Source organism: Ovis aries, chromosome 14, assembly GCF_016772045.2.
Source record: "Ovis aries strain OAR_USU_Benz2616 breed Rambouillet chromosome 14, ARS-UI_Ramb_v3.0, whole genome shotgun sequence".
Taxonomy (NCBI): Eukaryota; Metazoa; Chordata; class Mammalia; order Artiodactyla; family Bovidae; genus Ovis; species Ovis aries.
Window position 1 is genome coordinate 42,120,937 of NC_056067.1, and position 14,265 is coordinate 42,135,201.

At 39.2% G+C, this 14,265-nt stretch overlaps 1 long non-coding RNA gene across 1 annotated transcript in view; it reads left to right on the forward strand.

The window, feature by feature from the left end:
* The window catches only part of LOC132657684 (uncharacterized), a 33,656-nt gene extending 20,152 nt beyond the window's left edge, over positions 1–13,504 (forward strand). Inside the window, exon 7 of the long non-coding RNA XR_009596192.1 lies at positions 9,899–13,504. This is a non-coding gene — a long non-coding RNA (uncharacterized LOC132657684). The remainder of the gene's footprint in view (positions 1–9,898) is intronic.
* The last annotated feature ends 761 nt before the right edge of the window (positions 13,505–14,265 follow it).

The window sequence follows — 14,265 nt, forward strand, 5'->3', positions numbered from 1 at the left end:
ATCAAAAACCCAGTATGTGCCATTCATTGTGTAGCAAGAAGCTTAATGAAGTTATATCAGTGAATCATCTCAACCAATGAGGTTGAAATGCTTGTCTCCACATATCAGAGAGCAGACTGAAGCTCAGTAACTTTACTCCCCTGTATCGGAGAGAAAACAGAGAAATCATGAGTCGTGTGGAAACATTTAGCCATTCAAGATACAGACATCATCTGAGCAATTAGAGAAAATGTCACATTACATGGCTAGTGGAAGAAACAGGAGAAAAAGGTAAAGATTCTCTAGGTGTTCTTCCAAGAGAAACTTTCAACTATGAAAAGTATGGGAGTATTAAGATGGAAAAATCTGAAAAGACTGCTTCTTGGGTGAGAAATATGATTGACTCATTTTCAAATGGAGAATTAAAAGACCAGCTCAGAAAATATTACCAGGACTCAAAGTTAATGAATGATAAATGAAGAAGAAAAAGAAGGCACTTAAACTAGATATAAAAGTAGTTCAAAGGGAAATAAGAATGGAGACGTAAAACTTTAAAAGAAAATGTCTTCTTTAGGCTCCATGAATATGGAAGGTCTTCAAGGTGAAAGGGCCACAAGATCCTCACCAAGAAAGAATTACATAGGAAATGCTTTAATTTCACATAAAGAAAAAAAAGCCCTGAAAGGAATTAAGCATAAAATGTAAATGAGTTAAATTTCTCTATTTAAAGACTTAGTATGGGTCAAAACCAATATCCAGCTTTGTGCTATTATAAAGGAACACACCTATAATAAAATGTCCCAGAAAGTTTTAAAAATTCATTTAAACATTTATTCATTGAACAAATAAATATTGAGCTCTTCCTACATGCCAAATAAAGTGATGGGCAAAGACTTACCATGCAAACACAAACAAAAATAAATCAGGGATGATGATATTAATATTTCACAAGGTAGAGATTGAAGCAAATGGTCAGTGTGAACATTTTTCTCTCTATCTTTGCCAGATATGCAAGAAAGTAGAGGATTTGACTGATATTATTAATAAACTTGAATATGTCATAATTAATAATATATCCAAAGATCTAATATGATATTTGGACAAAATAGATTTTAATAATATTAGTAAACTTGAATATGTGCATATACCTATATATATTTCTAATAAGATACACACATACACACACATCTGTCAAATCTTACACCCAGATATGGTGTAATATGGTAGCCACAAAACACAAGCGGCTATTTAAATTTAAATTTTAATTTTAACTAATTAAAGTTAAATAAAATGAAAAGTCAGTTCTTTAGTCTTTGTCCTTCACTATCTCCCTGAGCTTGCTCAAACTCATGTCCATTGAGTCGGTGATGTCATCCAACCATCTCATCCTCTGTCGTCCCCTTCTCCTCCTGCCTTCAATCTTTCCCAGCATCAGGGTCTTTTCTAATCAGTCTGCTCTTCACATCAGGTGGCCAGAGTATTGGAGTTTCAGCTTCAGCATCAGTCCTTCCAATGTATATTCAGGGTTGATTTCCTGTAGGATTGACTGGTTTGATCTCCTTGCTGACCATGGAACTCTCAAGATTCTTCTCCAACACCACATTTCCAAAGCATCAATTATTTGGTGCTTAGCCTTCTTTAAGGTCCAACTCTCACTTCTGTAAGTGATTACTAGAAAAACCATAGCTTTGACTATAGGGACCTTTGTCGGCAAAGTGATGTCTCTGCTTTTTAATAAGCTAAGTTTGTTATAGCTTTTCTTCCAACGTGCAAGCATTTTAATTTTGTGGCTACAGTAACCATCCATAGATTTTGGAACCCAAGAAAAGAAAATTTGCCACTGTTTCCACTTTTTCCCCATCTATTTGGCGTGAAGTAATAGGACTAGATGCCATGATCTTAGTTTTTTTAATGTTGAGTTTTAAGCCAACTTTTTCACTCTCCTCTTTCACCTTCATCAGAAACTCTTCAATTCCTCTTTGATTTCTGTCATTAAAGTGATATTGGGGGCATATCTGAGGTTGCTGATATTTCTCCCAGAAATCTTGATTCCAGCTTGTGCTTCATCCAGCCTGGTATTTCAGATTATGTACTCTACATATAAGTTAAAAAAGCAAGGTGACAATATACATCTTTGATGTACTCCTTTCCCAATTTTGAACAGTCCGTTGTTCCATGTGCAGTTCTAACTGTTGCTTCTTGACCTGCATACAGGTTTCTCAGGAGACAGGTAAGGTGGTCTGGTATTCCCATCTCTTTAAGAATTTTCCAGTTTGTTGTGATCCACACAGTCAAAGGCTTTAGCATAGTCAATGAAGCAGAAGTAGATGTCTTTTTTGAAATCCCTTGCTTTTTCTATGATCCAACAGACGTTGGCAATTTGATCTCTGGTTCCCCTGCCCTTTCTAAATCCAGCTTGTACATCTAGAAGTTCTTGGTTTGTGTACTGCCGAAGCCTAGTTGGAAGGATTTCAAGCATACTATTGCTAGCATGTGAAATGAGTGCAATTGTGCAGTAGTTTGAATAGTCTTTGGCATTGCCCTTCTTTGTGATTGGAATGAAAACTGACCTTTTCCAGTCCGGTGGCCACTGCTGGGTTTTCCAAATTTGCTGGCATTTGAGTGCAGCACTTTAACAGCATCATTTTAAGGATCTGGAATAGCTCAGATGGAACTCCATCACCTCCAGTAGCTTTGTTCATAGTAGTGCTTCCTAAGGCCCACTTGACTTCACGCTCTGGCTCTAGGTGGGCGATCACACCATTGTGGGTATCTGGATCATTAAGACCTGTTTTGTACAGCTCTTCTGTATATTCTTGTCACCTCTTCTCAATCCCTTATGTTTCTGTTAGGTACATACCCTTTCTGTCCTTTATTGTGCCCATCTTTGAATGAAATTTTCCCTTGGTATCTTCAATTTTCTTGAAGAGATCTCTAGTCTTTCCCATTCTAATGCTTTCCTCTATTTCTTTGCACTGTTCACTTAAGAAGGCTTTCTTCTCTCTCCTTGCTATTCTTTGGAATTCTCCGCTCAGTTGGGTATATCTTTCCTTTTCTCCTTTGCCTTTTGCTTCTCTCCTTTTCTCAGGTATTTGTAAGGCCTCCTCAGACAACCATTTCGCCTTTTCGCATTTGTTTTTCTTGGGGATGGTTTTGGTTACCACCTTCTGTACAGTGTTACGAAATTCCCTCCATTGTTCTTCAGGGACTCTGTCTACCAGATCTAATCTGTCGAATCTATTCATCACCTCCACTGCATAATTGTAAGGGATTTGATTTAGGTCATACCTGAATAACCTAGTGGTTTTCCCTACTTTCTTCAATTTGAGCCTGAATTTTGCAGTAAGGAGCTCATGATCTGAGCCACAGATAGCTTCAGCTCTTGTTTTTGCTGACTGTAAAGAGTTTCTCCCTCTTCGGCTGCAAAAAATATAGTCAACCTGACTTCAGTATTGACCATCTGGTGATGTCCATGTGTCTTGTGTTGTTGGAAGAGGATGTTTGCTATGACCAGTGTGTTCTCTTGGCAAAACTCTGTTAGCCTCGTTCTGCTTCATTTTGTACTCCAAGGCCAAACTTGCCAGTTACTCCAAGTATCTGTTGACTTCCTACTTTTGCATCCAATCCCCTATGATGAAAATGACATTTTTTTTTTTTTTTTTTTGGTGTTAGTACTAGAAGCTCTTGTAGGTCTTCATAAAACCATTCAACTTCAGCTTCTTTGGCATTAGTGGTTGGGGCATAGACTTGGATTACTGTGATACTGAATAGTTACCTTGGAAACGAACAGAGATCATTCTGTCATTTTTGAGACTGCACCCAAGTACTGCATTTTGGACTCTTTTGTTGACTACGAGGGCTACTCCATTTCTTTTAAAGGATTCTTGCCCACAGTAGTAGATATAATGGTCATCTGAATGAAATTCACCCATCCCTGTCCATTTTAGTTCTCTGATTCCTAAAATGTCAGTGTTCACTCTTGCCATCTCCTGCTTGACCATGTCCAATTTACCTTGATTCATGGACCTAACATTTTGGGTTCCTATGCACTGTTGTTCTTTACAGCATCAGACTTTACTTTCACCACCAGACACACCCATAACACACCCACAATTTCTGCTTTAGCCCAGCCTCTTCATTCTTTCTGGAGCTGTTTCTCCCACACTTACCAACCTGAGGGGTTCATCTTCCAGTGTCATATCTTTTTGCCTTTTCATTGTATTCATGGGGTTCTCAAGGCAAGAATACTGAAGTGGTTTGCCTTTCTCTTCTCCTGTGGCCCATGTCTTGTCAGGCCGTGACTAGCAGGGACATGCCTTTCAGTTGCTCCACATAGCTGGACAGCATGCCCAGCACCCTGGATGTCCCACTCCTGGTCCTTGTTGAGCATGTAAACCTTCACTGGGCACTGAGTGCCAGTCAACGTGCCACCTGGGAGCTGGGGCAAAGGTCCTGCTGAAATTGCTGGAAGGGGGTCCAAGGCAAAGGCCCTGCTGGAGTCGCTGGGAAGGGGTTCTGAGGAAGGCTGGAGCCCGAAGTTGGAGGACGCCCAGAAGCTGCAGGCTCCCCAGCCTCCCTGCTGCTGGCCGTCCATCGGTGGATCTAGCGGATCACAGGCATCTAGTGGTGCTGTGCTGTCCTTAGTTGCTCAGTTGTGTCCAACTTTTTGTCACCCCATGGACTGTAGCCCTCCAGGCTCCTCTGTCCATGGGATTCTCCAGGCAAGAATACTGGAGTGGGTTGCCATGCTCTCCTGCAGGGGATCTTCCTAACCCAGGGATCAAACTCAGGTCTCCTGCATTGCAGTTGGATTCTTTACCATCTGAGCCACCAGGGAAGTCCAAGAATACTGGAGTGGGTAGCCTATTCCTTTTCCAGGGAATCTTCCCGACCCAGGAGTCAAACTAGGGTCTCCTGCATTGCAGGTGGATTCTTTACCAGCTGAGCTACCAGGGAAGCCTTTTATCTAGTGGATCTGATATTAAGTAGTGCAGATACGTATCACTTCTTTCACTGCAAAAAGTCATACTGGATTACTTTAGCTGGATGTTCAGTTTTCTGAAACTTATATTTAGATACAGAAAAAAATCTTTTCACAGAAGGGAAACAAAGTCCAATTGCAAACCCAAAGCATTGTTTACTATATGATATTTTTGGCCAGCTTCTAGGAAAATAAAAATGTATTGGCACTGATTTTTTTTCAATCACATACTCTTCTTTAAAAATAATGTTATTAAAGGCAAGTCAACAACTGAAAAGAAAAGGTTCTACACTGGACAGTGCTGCTATACAGAATGCAGTTTTTAAAATTCTACATAGCATTTACAAAATGCCCCTATAATATAACATGCACAAAAGAAGGATAAACTTTTTAAAATTTTAATTGAGATTAAAAATTAAAAATCAAGGTCTTAGTGCTAGATTTGCTTATTGCTACTGGTGTGTCAATGCATGTAGTTTCTCTCAGCAGACAGAGCTGGGGTTGCATGCACACACAGACACACACACACACACAGACACACACACAGACACACATACACAGACACACACACTACCTAGGCATTACCATTTATTTCTGTATCCACAGATCTACAGATGGATAGATAGATATTAAAAATCATGAGTTCATCTTCTACCTTCCATCTCAATCCAGCACAATAGGGTACATTTCTAATCTCTTCCTTTTCATATCTCCCCAAGAATGAGAAACTTGGTACCCATTGTCTTCAGTATACGTATTCATTTGCTCAACCCTAGAACTCATTGGAAAAGACCCTGATGCTGGGAGGGATTGGGGGCAGGAGGAGAAGGGGACGACAGAGGATGAGACGGCTGGATGGCATCACCAGTTCGATGCACATGAGTTTGGGCGAACTCTGGGAGTTGGTGATGGACAGGGAGGCCTGGCGTGCTGCAATTCATGGGGTCACCAATAGTCGGACACGACTGAGCGACTGAACTGAACTGAATACTCACAGAAGGAAGGTTCAAAATTGTAACTCATTGCCATCACAGAAAGGAAACCAACTAGGAGCCTACCAACTAGTGATCAGCATTTGCTTACAGTTTGTTTGTTTTAAATAAGTCTCCTTGGGAAAAAAACTGAGTTCAGAGCCAGGGCACAGAGAGCATAGGATATACCTGAAACATCTGTGTCAGAAAGTAAAGAAGTACTCAAAGAGTCATGAGGACAAGAACCAGATTGAAGGGACTCCCCACTGCTAAATCCGGGGCAATCTGAACATCAAAATATATTTTTACATAATGACAGCACTGGATTATAATGCACTGAACAAATTAAGTCCATGTTCCATATGATATAAATAAATAAGTAAATTTTAAATTAAGAAGGTGGAGGGGGAAAAAAAAAAACAACTCTTCCTCATAGTACAGCTGGAGAAGGAAATGGCAGCCCACTCCAGTGTTCTTGCCTGAGGAATCCAGGGATGGAGGAGTCTGGTGGGCTGCCGTCTATGGAGTCGCACAGAGTCGGACACGACTGAAGCGACTTAGCAGCAGCAGCAGCAGCATAGTACAACACCATAATTCAGATGCTATAGACTGAATAATGAAGTTAGAAAATCATCAGTGTGTACCAAAACAAGTCAGAGAAATTTGATGAGGAAGTAAATGTTTACATAGTATAAAAATATCTCCCCACAAATGACTTATTAGTTGGTGTCGTTGTTGTTCAGTTGTTAAGTCATGTCCGACTCTTTGCGACCCCATGGACTGTAGCATCCAGGCTTCCCTGTCCTTCACCATCTCCCAGAGCTTGCTCAAACTCATGTCCATTGAGTCAGTGATGCCATCCAACCATCTCATCCTCTGTTGTCTCCTTCTCCTCCCACCTTCACTCTTTCCCAACATCAGGGTCTTTTCAAATGAGTCAGTTCTTCACATCAGGTGGCCAAATTATTGGAGTTTCCGCTTCAGCGTTAGTCCTGCCAATGAATATTCAGGGTTGATTCCCTTTAGGATTGACTGGTTTGATCTTGCTGTCCAAGATACTTTCAAGAGTTCTTCAGTGCTCAGCCTTTTTATTGTCCAACTCGGGTATCCATACATGACTACTGGAAAAACCATAGTTTTGACTATACAGACCTTTGTCAGCAAAGTAATGGCTCGCTTTTTAATAGCTTCTCTTCCAAGGACAAGAATCTTTTAATTCCATTGCTGTAGTCACCATCTGTAGTGATTCTGGAGTCTAAGAAAAGAAAATTTGCCACTGCTTGCACTGTTTCCATCTATTTTCCATGAAATGATGGGACCAGATGCCATGATCTTAGTTTTTTGAATGTTGAGTTTTAAGCCAGCTTTTTCACTCTCCTCTTTCACCATTATCAAGAGGCTCTTTAGTTCCTTTTTCCTTCCTGCTATTAGAGTAGTATCATCTGCATATCTGAGGTCGTTGATATTTTTCTCTTGGCAATCTTGATTCCAGTTTGTGATTCATCCAGCCCGGCATATAAGTTAAAGAAGCACTGTGACAATACTGAGCCTTAACATACTCCTTTCCCAATTTTGAAACAGTCCATTGTTTCATGTCCAGTTCTAACTGTTCCTGCTTGACCTGCATACTGCTTTCACAGGAGACAGGTAAGGTGGTCTGTTACAAAGGGGGAAATGGCAACGTTACAAAGGAGAAACCAGACAGATACCACCTAAGCGAGTGATCAAAGTTAACATCACCAATGGAATAACCAACAGCATGTGCCTCACAAAAAGATGCACTGAGAAGGACACACCATCACTTGGGTGACCCTCCTGCCAAAAGTGTACAACCCTCATCTATATGAGAGGAGCCACAAGACAAACCCCAAAGAGAGACATTCTGTGAAGTAACCAGCTTGTGCTCTTCTAGAATGTCAAGATCAAGAAACACAACAAAAGGCTGAGTTCCAGATTGAAGAAGATTAAAGACTTGACAACAAAAATATAATACTTGATCCTGATTCATCTTGATCCTGCAGAGGGGAAAAACAACAACCATTAAAAAAAAAAAGTATTGGGACAACTGACAAAATTTGAGTATTTTTCAAAATTTATTTTAATTGAAGGCTAATTAAATTTGAGTATTGATTGTGGGTTAGATAATAGTACCATACCAGTGTTAAATTTCCTGATTTTTCCTGCGCTATGGTTATATTTCTAAAAATCCCTCATTCTTAGGAATAACACTGAAGTATTTAGGGATAAAAAAAAAAATGTTTCCAATCTATTCTCAAATGACTTAGAAAGATATTATTAAAAATTCACATATACACTAAATATTCGTGTATGCATACTAATTGATATGTATAAAAGCGAGAGTGAAAGTAAATGGGACAGACTTAAACAATTAATAGAATCCCTCAAACTGTGTCTGTAACTCTTATGTAAGTTGGAAAGTAATAAAAGCTTAGCAAAAATTAAAAATATTGACAATGTAACTTTTTAAGTTAAACTACTAAATAAATTCAAGAATGAGTTCCTGAAAACAAAAAAATCCCTGTCAAATTTGATGAAGAAAAACATTTTAAAAGAACAAACAATTATGAAGAGTAGTTTTAGTTGCTCAGTCTTGTCTGACTCTTCGCAGTCCCATGGACTGTAGCCTCCCAGGCTCCTCCATCCATGGGATTTTCCAGGCAAGAGTACTAGAGTGGGTTGCCATTTCCTTCTCCAAAGGATCTTCCCAACCCAGGGATCGAACCTGGGTCTCCCACATTGTAGGCAGACGCTTTACTACCTGAGCCACCAGGGAAGTCTAAGAGTAGAAAAGGAAAGTAACCACTGCCAGAAGGGTGATGCTATGACAACTCCATACCAATAATTTTTTAACAAAATCCAGACATGGATTTCACCCATTTTCCCAGTCAAGTCCTTTCTCTGTACTAGAATCCCACTCAAGAGAGCACGGGGCAGCAGACGCCACATCTCTTTGGTTCCTCTGGCCTTTGACAATTCTCAGTCTTTCCTCCTTGGTCATGACCTTGAGGCATTCTAGCTAGGTATTTTGTAGAATGTCCTTCAAATATATGTATTTAAAAATCTCAGTAAGATGTATAGATTTCTTGAAAATATATTACCAAAACTTTCAATGAAAGAAGTATTGGAAATTTAAAAGAATAAGAATAAGAGAGAAGGGATAAACTTGGAAGAGCTGGAAAAAACTGTCAAAGAATTGAATGCAAAAAAGCCAGTGGCTCAGTGCTAAAGAACCTGCCTACCAACACAGGAGATGCAGGTTCAATCCCTGGGTCAGGAAAATCCCCTGGAGGAAGAAATGGCAACCCATCCAGTATTCTTGCCTGGGAAATCCCATGGGCAGAGTCTGGCAGGCTACAGCCCATGACATCACAAAGAGTTGGACACAACTGAGTGACTGAGCATGCAACGAATTACGTTTTAAGGGCAATTTCAAACATGAAGGCAAAGACAGTCCCCTGTCATTTAAGTTGCTTCAGAGGAAAGAGAAACTTAGGAATGTTCCCAGTTCATAGTTCAAAGCAAGTATAATCTTGACACCAAAACTTGCCAAAGATGGAACAAAAAAAAAAAAAAAAAAAAAAACTCTATGAACCGACGACTTCCCAAAAAGTCCAATGGTTAAGACTTCTTTGTTTTCTAATGCAGAGGGTGCAGGTTCCATCCCTGCTCAGGAAGCTAAGATCCCACATGCCTCGGGGCCTAAAAAAACAGAACATGAAACAGAAGCAATACTGTAACAAATTCAATAAAGCCTTTAAAAAAGGTCCACATCAAAAAGTCCTAAGAGAAATCTATGACCCAATCTCATTTATTGAATACAGATGCAAACCCCCTAACTAAAATACTGCAATTCAGATCCAACAAGATCAAGGTTTTCTTGCCAAAATGCAAAAATGCCTCAACATTAGAATCATGTATTAACTATAATTCAACTCAACTTTTTCAGCTTTTCACTGGAAAGTCAAAGAGGAAAAACCAAGTAATCATCTTGACGGAACATGAAAGACATAGTATGAATCCAAATATCTTCCTGAAAGCTCAATAAATTTGGAAAAGAAGCATCTTAAAACGATACAAAAATACCTACTTCAAATCACAGACGGCGTCACACACGACAGTGAAAAACCAGCAGCACTGCCACCCGGGTTAGGACAAGAATGCTCCTTATCACCATCAACAGTGTCTGCCTGCTCTAAGCAATTCAATGAGAAAAAGACAAGATACACAGTGCATGACTGTTGGAAAGGTGAAGGCACTTTTTTGGTGTTTATTATGTTTGTTGATCTCGAAAACCCAGGAGAATCAACTGAAAATAAAAGTTAGAACAACTAACAGAGTTCAATCTGGTGGCCAGTTACAGGGTAAATACAGAATTTTAAAAATACACTTTTCTATTTATCTATATGATAAGTAAAAACTAACCATAATTAATGATACAAAACAACCTCATCCACAATAGCAATATAAAATCTGAACACACAGAAATAAACTAAACAATAAATATGGGGAGTTCCCTGCCAATCCAGTGGTTAGGACTCTGCAAGTTCACTGCTGTGGCCCAGGTTCAATCCCTGGTTGGAGAAGTAAGATCTTAAAAGTGTCATGTCACAGTATGGCCTAAATAAAAAATATATATATTTATAAATTACAATGTACTTATAAATACAATGTGATTTCAATCAAAATCTTCATAAAAGTACTATGTCCCTAAAAGTTTTGAAAAAATTAGAATTATATGGGTATATCCTATCATATAATAAAATACATTACAGAACTATGATTTTTAAAAGAGTGTGAAAGAAAGAAAGTGAAGTTGCTCAGTCATGTCTGACTCTTTGTGACCCCATAGACTGTAGCCTACCAGGCTCCTCTGTCCATGGGATTTTCCAGGCAACAGTACTGGAGTAGGTTGCTATTTCCTTCTCCAGGGTATCTTCCCAACCCAGGGATCAAACCCGTGTCTCCCACATTGCAGGCAGACACTTTACTGTCTGAGCCACCAGGGAAGCCCAAAAAGTGTGAAACTAACCCATAAAAAGACAGCTATGACCCAGAAAAGACAGACCTGAACAAGAAGTTTATCTAAAGAGAAATAAAGTGGTCAATGACTATATTTAAAGGATGTTTAGCCCATTCTTTGGCCTTCTCAGGTGATGCCGTGGTAAAGAATCGGCCGGCCAATGCAGGAGACACAAGAGACGCAGGTTCAATCACTGGGTCAGGAAGATTCCTTGGAGAAGGGAATGGCTACCAACTCCAGTATTCTTGCCTGGAGAGTTCCATGGACAGAGGAGCTTGGCGGGCTACAGTCCATGGGGTCACAAAGAGTCAGACATGATTGAACAACACATTCAAGTGTTGGAAATAAATGAAGACCACCCAAACCAAAACAAGAAAGGAGCTTGTTTAGAGCTTATTCAGAGCTTGCTCCAGCAAGGGAGTCAAAGACTCAAAGGCAAACAGAGGAGAGGGAAAACTTTATAGTGGAAAAAGGAAGCCTTCAGGTCCATCCGTAGGCACAGGGAAGCTGGAGGCAGGCTATGTAGAAAGAGGGCATCCTTGGTTATTGGCTGGGGGTTTGGCATATTTTGCTTTTACAATTGGTCCTAGATTGAAAGCTGGGGCAAAAATTAAGTACACTGTCAGTTATTAATCAAATCTGAGGCTTTTGGAGACACAGGTTACAAGGGTTATGGTTTGGCTTCCTGAACTGGTTACTAAGGACAGCAGTGTGACTTCCTTGACCAGTTACTATGGATAACGGGTTTGTTTCCTGGGATGGATGTTGCAGATGGTGGGTAAGAGTTCAGTTTCCATCCCTGACCTGACGTATCCGCATATTCAGTTTCTCATGAGCACTGAGAAAACATGCAAAGTTGTAAAGATATATGAAATAAATTGTTCTGAAGGAGATTACGGTCTGATGAAAAAGACATCCCACTATTCTGTAATTTCCTGGTTACTTGTTCTTGTTCTAGGGTAAGGATGTCTATCTGTACTATGAGAGTGCATCACACTTAAGATGAAAGCCACACTCCATCACCATGGCCTGCAAGACCCCTCAGTACTTGGCTCCTCCCAGTGCCTTCAACCCCATTTCTCCCTACCCTCTCCTCACTCACTGCTCTCCAAGCTGACATACTGCCTGTGGAAAACCAGCCGCCCTCAGACGCAAGCAGAAACAGAGTGCATTGTCTATGAGCATTTTATCATCATGTGCCAGCAACTCTAAGCATGTTGGTGATAAAAATACTTCTTACGCGAAAAATCTTTTGTTGGTCTAGGTTCTAAACGACTGCTACCATTACTTTGAGTTTTACCATTACTTCAAATTAATACACATCTATCATTTTAACATTTTAAATGCACACTGATTTCTATATGAAAATTAATTTAAATAACTCCCAGTTAGGGGTCTTAGAGACCCCTAAGATACATGAACTCAACTATATGCATTTAAGAGTAAGTGACTAGCAGTTCAGAAATGTTGAAGTTCACTCTGGGCACAGGCCTTGTCTGTCTAATCCCTGTGGAATTACATACACATCCCTGCATTTAAACGATAGATTCAAAATAAATAGTGACACCCCTGTGATTGCAACAAAGAAACAAAACTTACATGACTTCAAAACTGTCATCTTAAATGATCATTTGCAAATTCATTTATGTTTAAAGCTTAAAACAGAGGGTTAACTATTTGGTGTTACCTTGCTTCATGAATGCACATTTTAATTCATGCATCATTTATTGAAGTTAAAGAGTGTCTTTAAGGTTGACATTCATGATTTTTTCATTGTTTATTGTTTTTTAAACTAAAAGAGAATCAAGAAAATAAAATCTTACAACAACGGTTCAATCTAGGAGTTTTTATCTTAACGTGAAGTTATAGATGAGGTTAATGGGTCACAAAAATACTTGCCACCAGCCAAAACCTGCCTTTAAAAATGTATGCGGAAACATCAAACTTCAAAACTGTTCCTTGAAGCAGGAGGTGCAGGGGGGCACAAATTAGGAGTTTGAAATTAACATATGCATACATATATAAAATACATAAACAACAGGGACCTACTGTATAGCACAGAGAACTATATTCAGTATCTTGTAATGACTTATAATGGAAAAGAATATATGTATATGTATGAATGAAAAAGAATATATATGTATAATTGAATCACTTGCTGTAGTAACATTGTTAATCAACTATACTTCAATCTTAAAAAACTGTTTCTTAAAGATCCATGCCCAGAGATTGTACAGAAGCCCATTAACCGCAGCAAACAAATGCAAGGAAATGTATAATTAAATAGAAAAAGAATCAAATTTTAAAGAGTGCCAGGAAAAATAACAAAAGACACTGCTCTAAAAGTGCCAGAAAGTTTTGAAAGAATAAAGTTTGAAAGCCGTGATCCTTCTACACCAAGAACTGGACACTCAGCTCTAAGGCAGTGGATCTAACAATGCCATGTCACTCATATTCAACCATCTTACCAGTTTTGTAAAAGAAGAAAAACTTCGAAAGTTTCCACTGAATAAAATAGAAATTTGTGACAAATTTTCCGGTGATGATATTTTACTGATTTTTAACTAGGGAATTTCTATAAATCTATGCCAAGAGTATCCTCATGTTTAAGATTTTCATAACTATTTGTATATTTATTGCTTCATGTGGAAAAAAAAAAACGCTTTAAAATTAATAAGGAAGTCTTCTTCAACCAAGTATGGGTGAAGACAGACTGACAAGTCTGGCTGCAGTGAATTCTGAATATGAATATATGAAAAAGTTGGCAAAGCCATTGGCAAATTTGCAGGAGTCAGAGCTCAAAATGAGAAACCATAATGTTATTATTCACTGCTGCAACAGACCGATATGTAGGAATGTTTTTCCACATTAGTGTAATTTAATAGTATTAGTCTATTATATATTTTTCTTTTTTGTACTGTAATTTTTTTCTGGCATGATTATATATACAAAGTTCAGTGAAAGAAAATGCCTTCACTGTCTACATTTATTTCCTGGTCATTGTTATTATTGTTTCAGTTTTGAATTATTGCCGAAAATCATTTTGGTATTCAGAATATACAGGGTGTTGAAAACAAGCCCCTCTGTGTCCAAAGCACCAGGCTCACTTCTGCTTCTGGATGCCTTCCAACACATCAAGCCTTTGACCAACACTGAGCCTCTGAACCTACCCTTTTCCCTGCCTAGAGCACAAGCCTTCTGTATCTTTCAGTGCAGGGGGCGGGGGGCGTGGTGGGGGGGGGAAGCTGTCACTTCTCAGAGGGCCTCACTTTCGCTTGCTTCCCCTACATGTC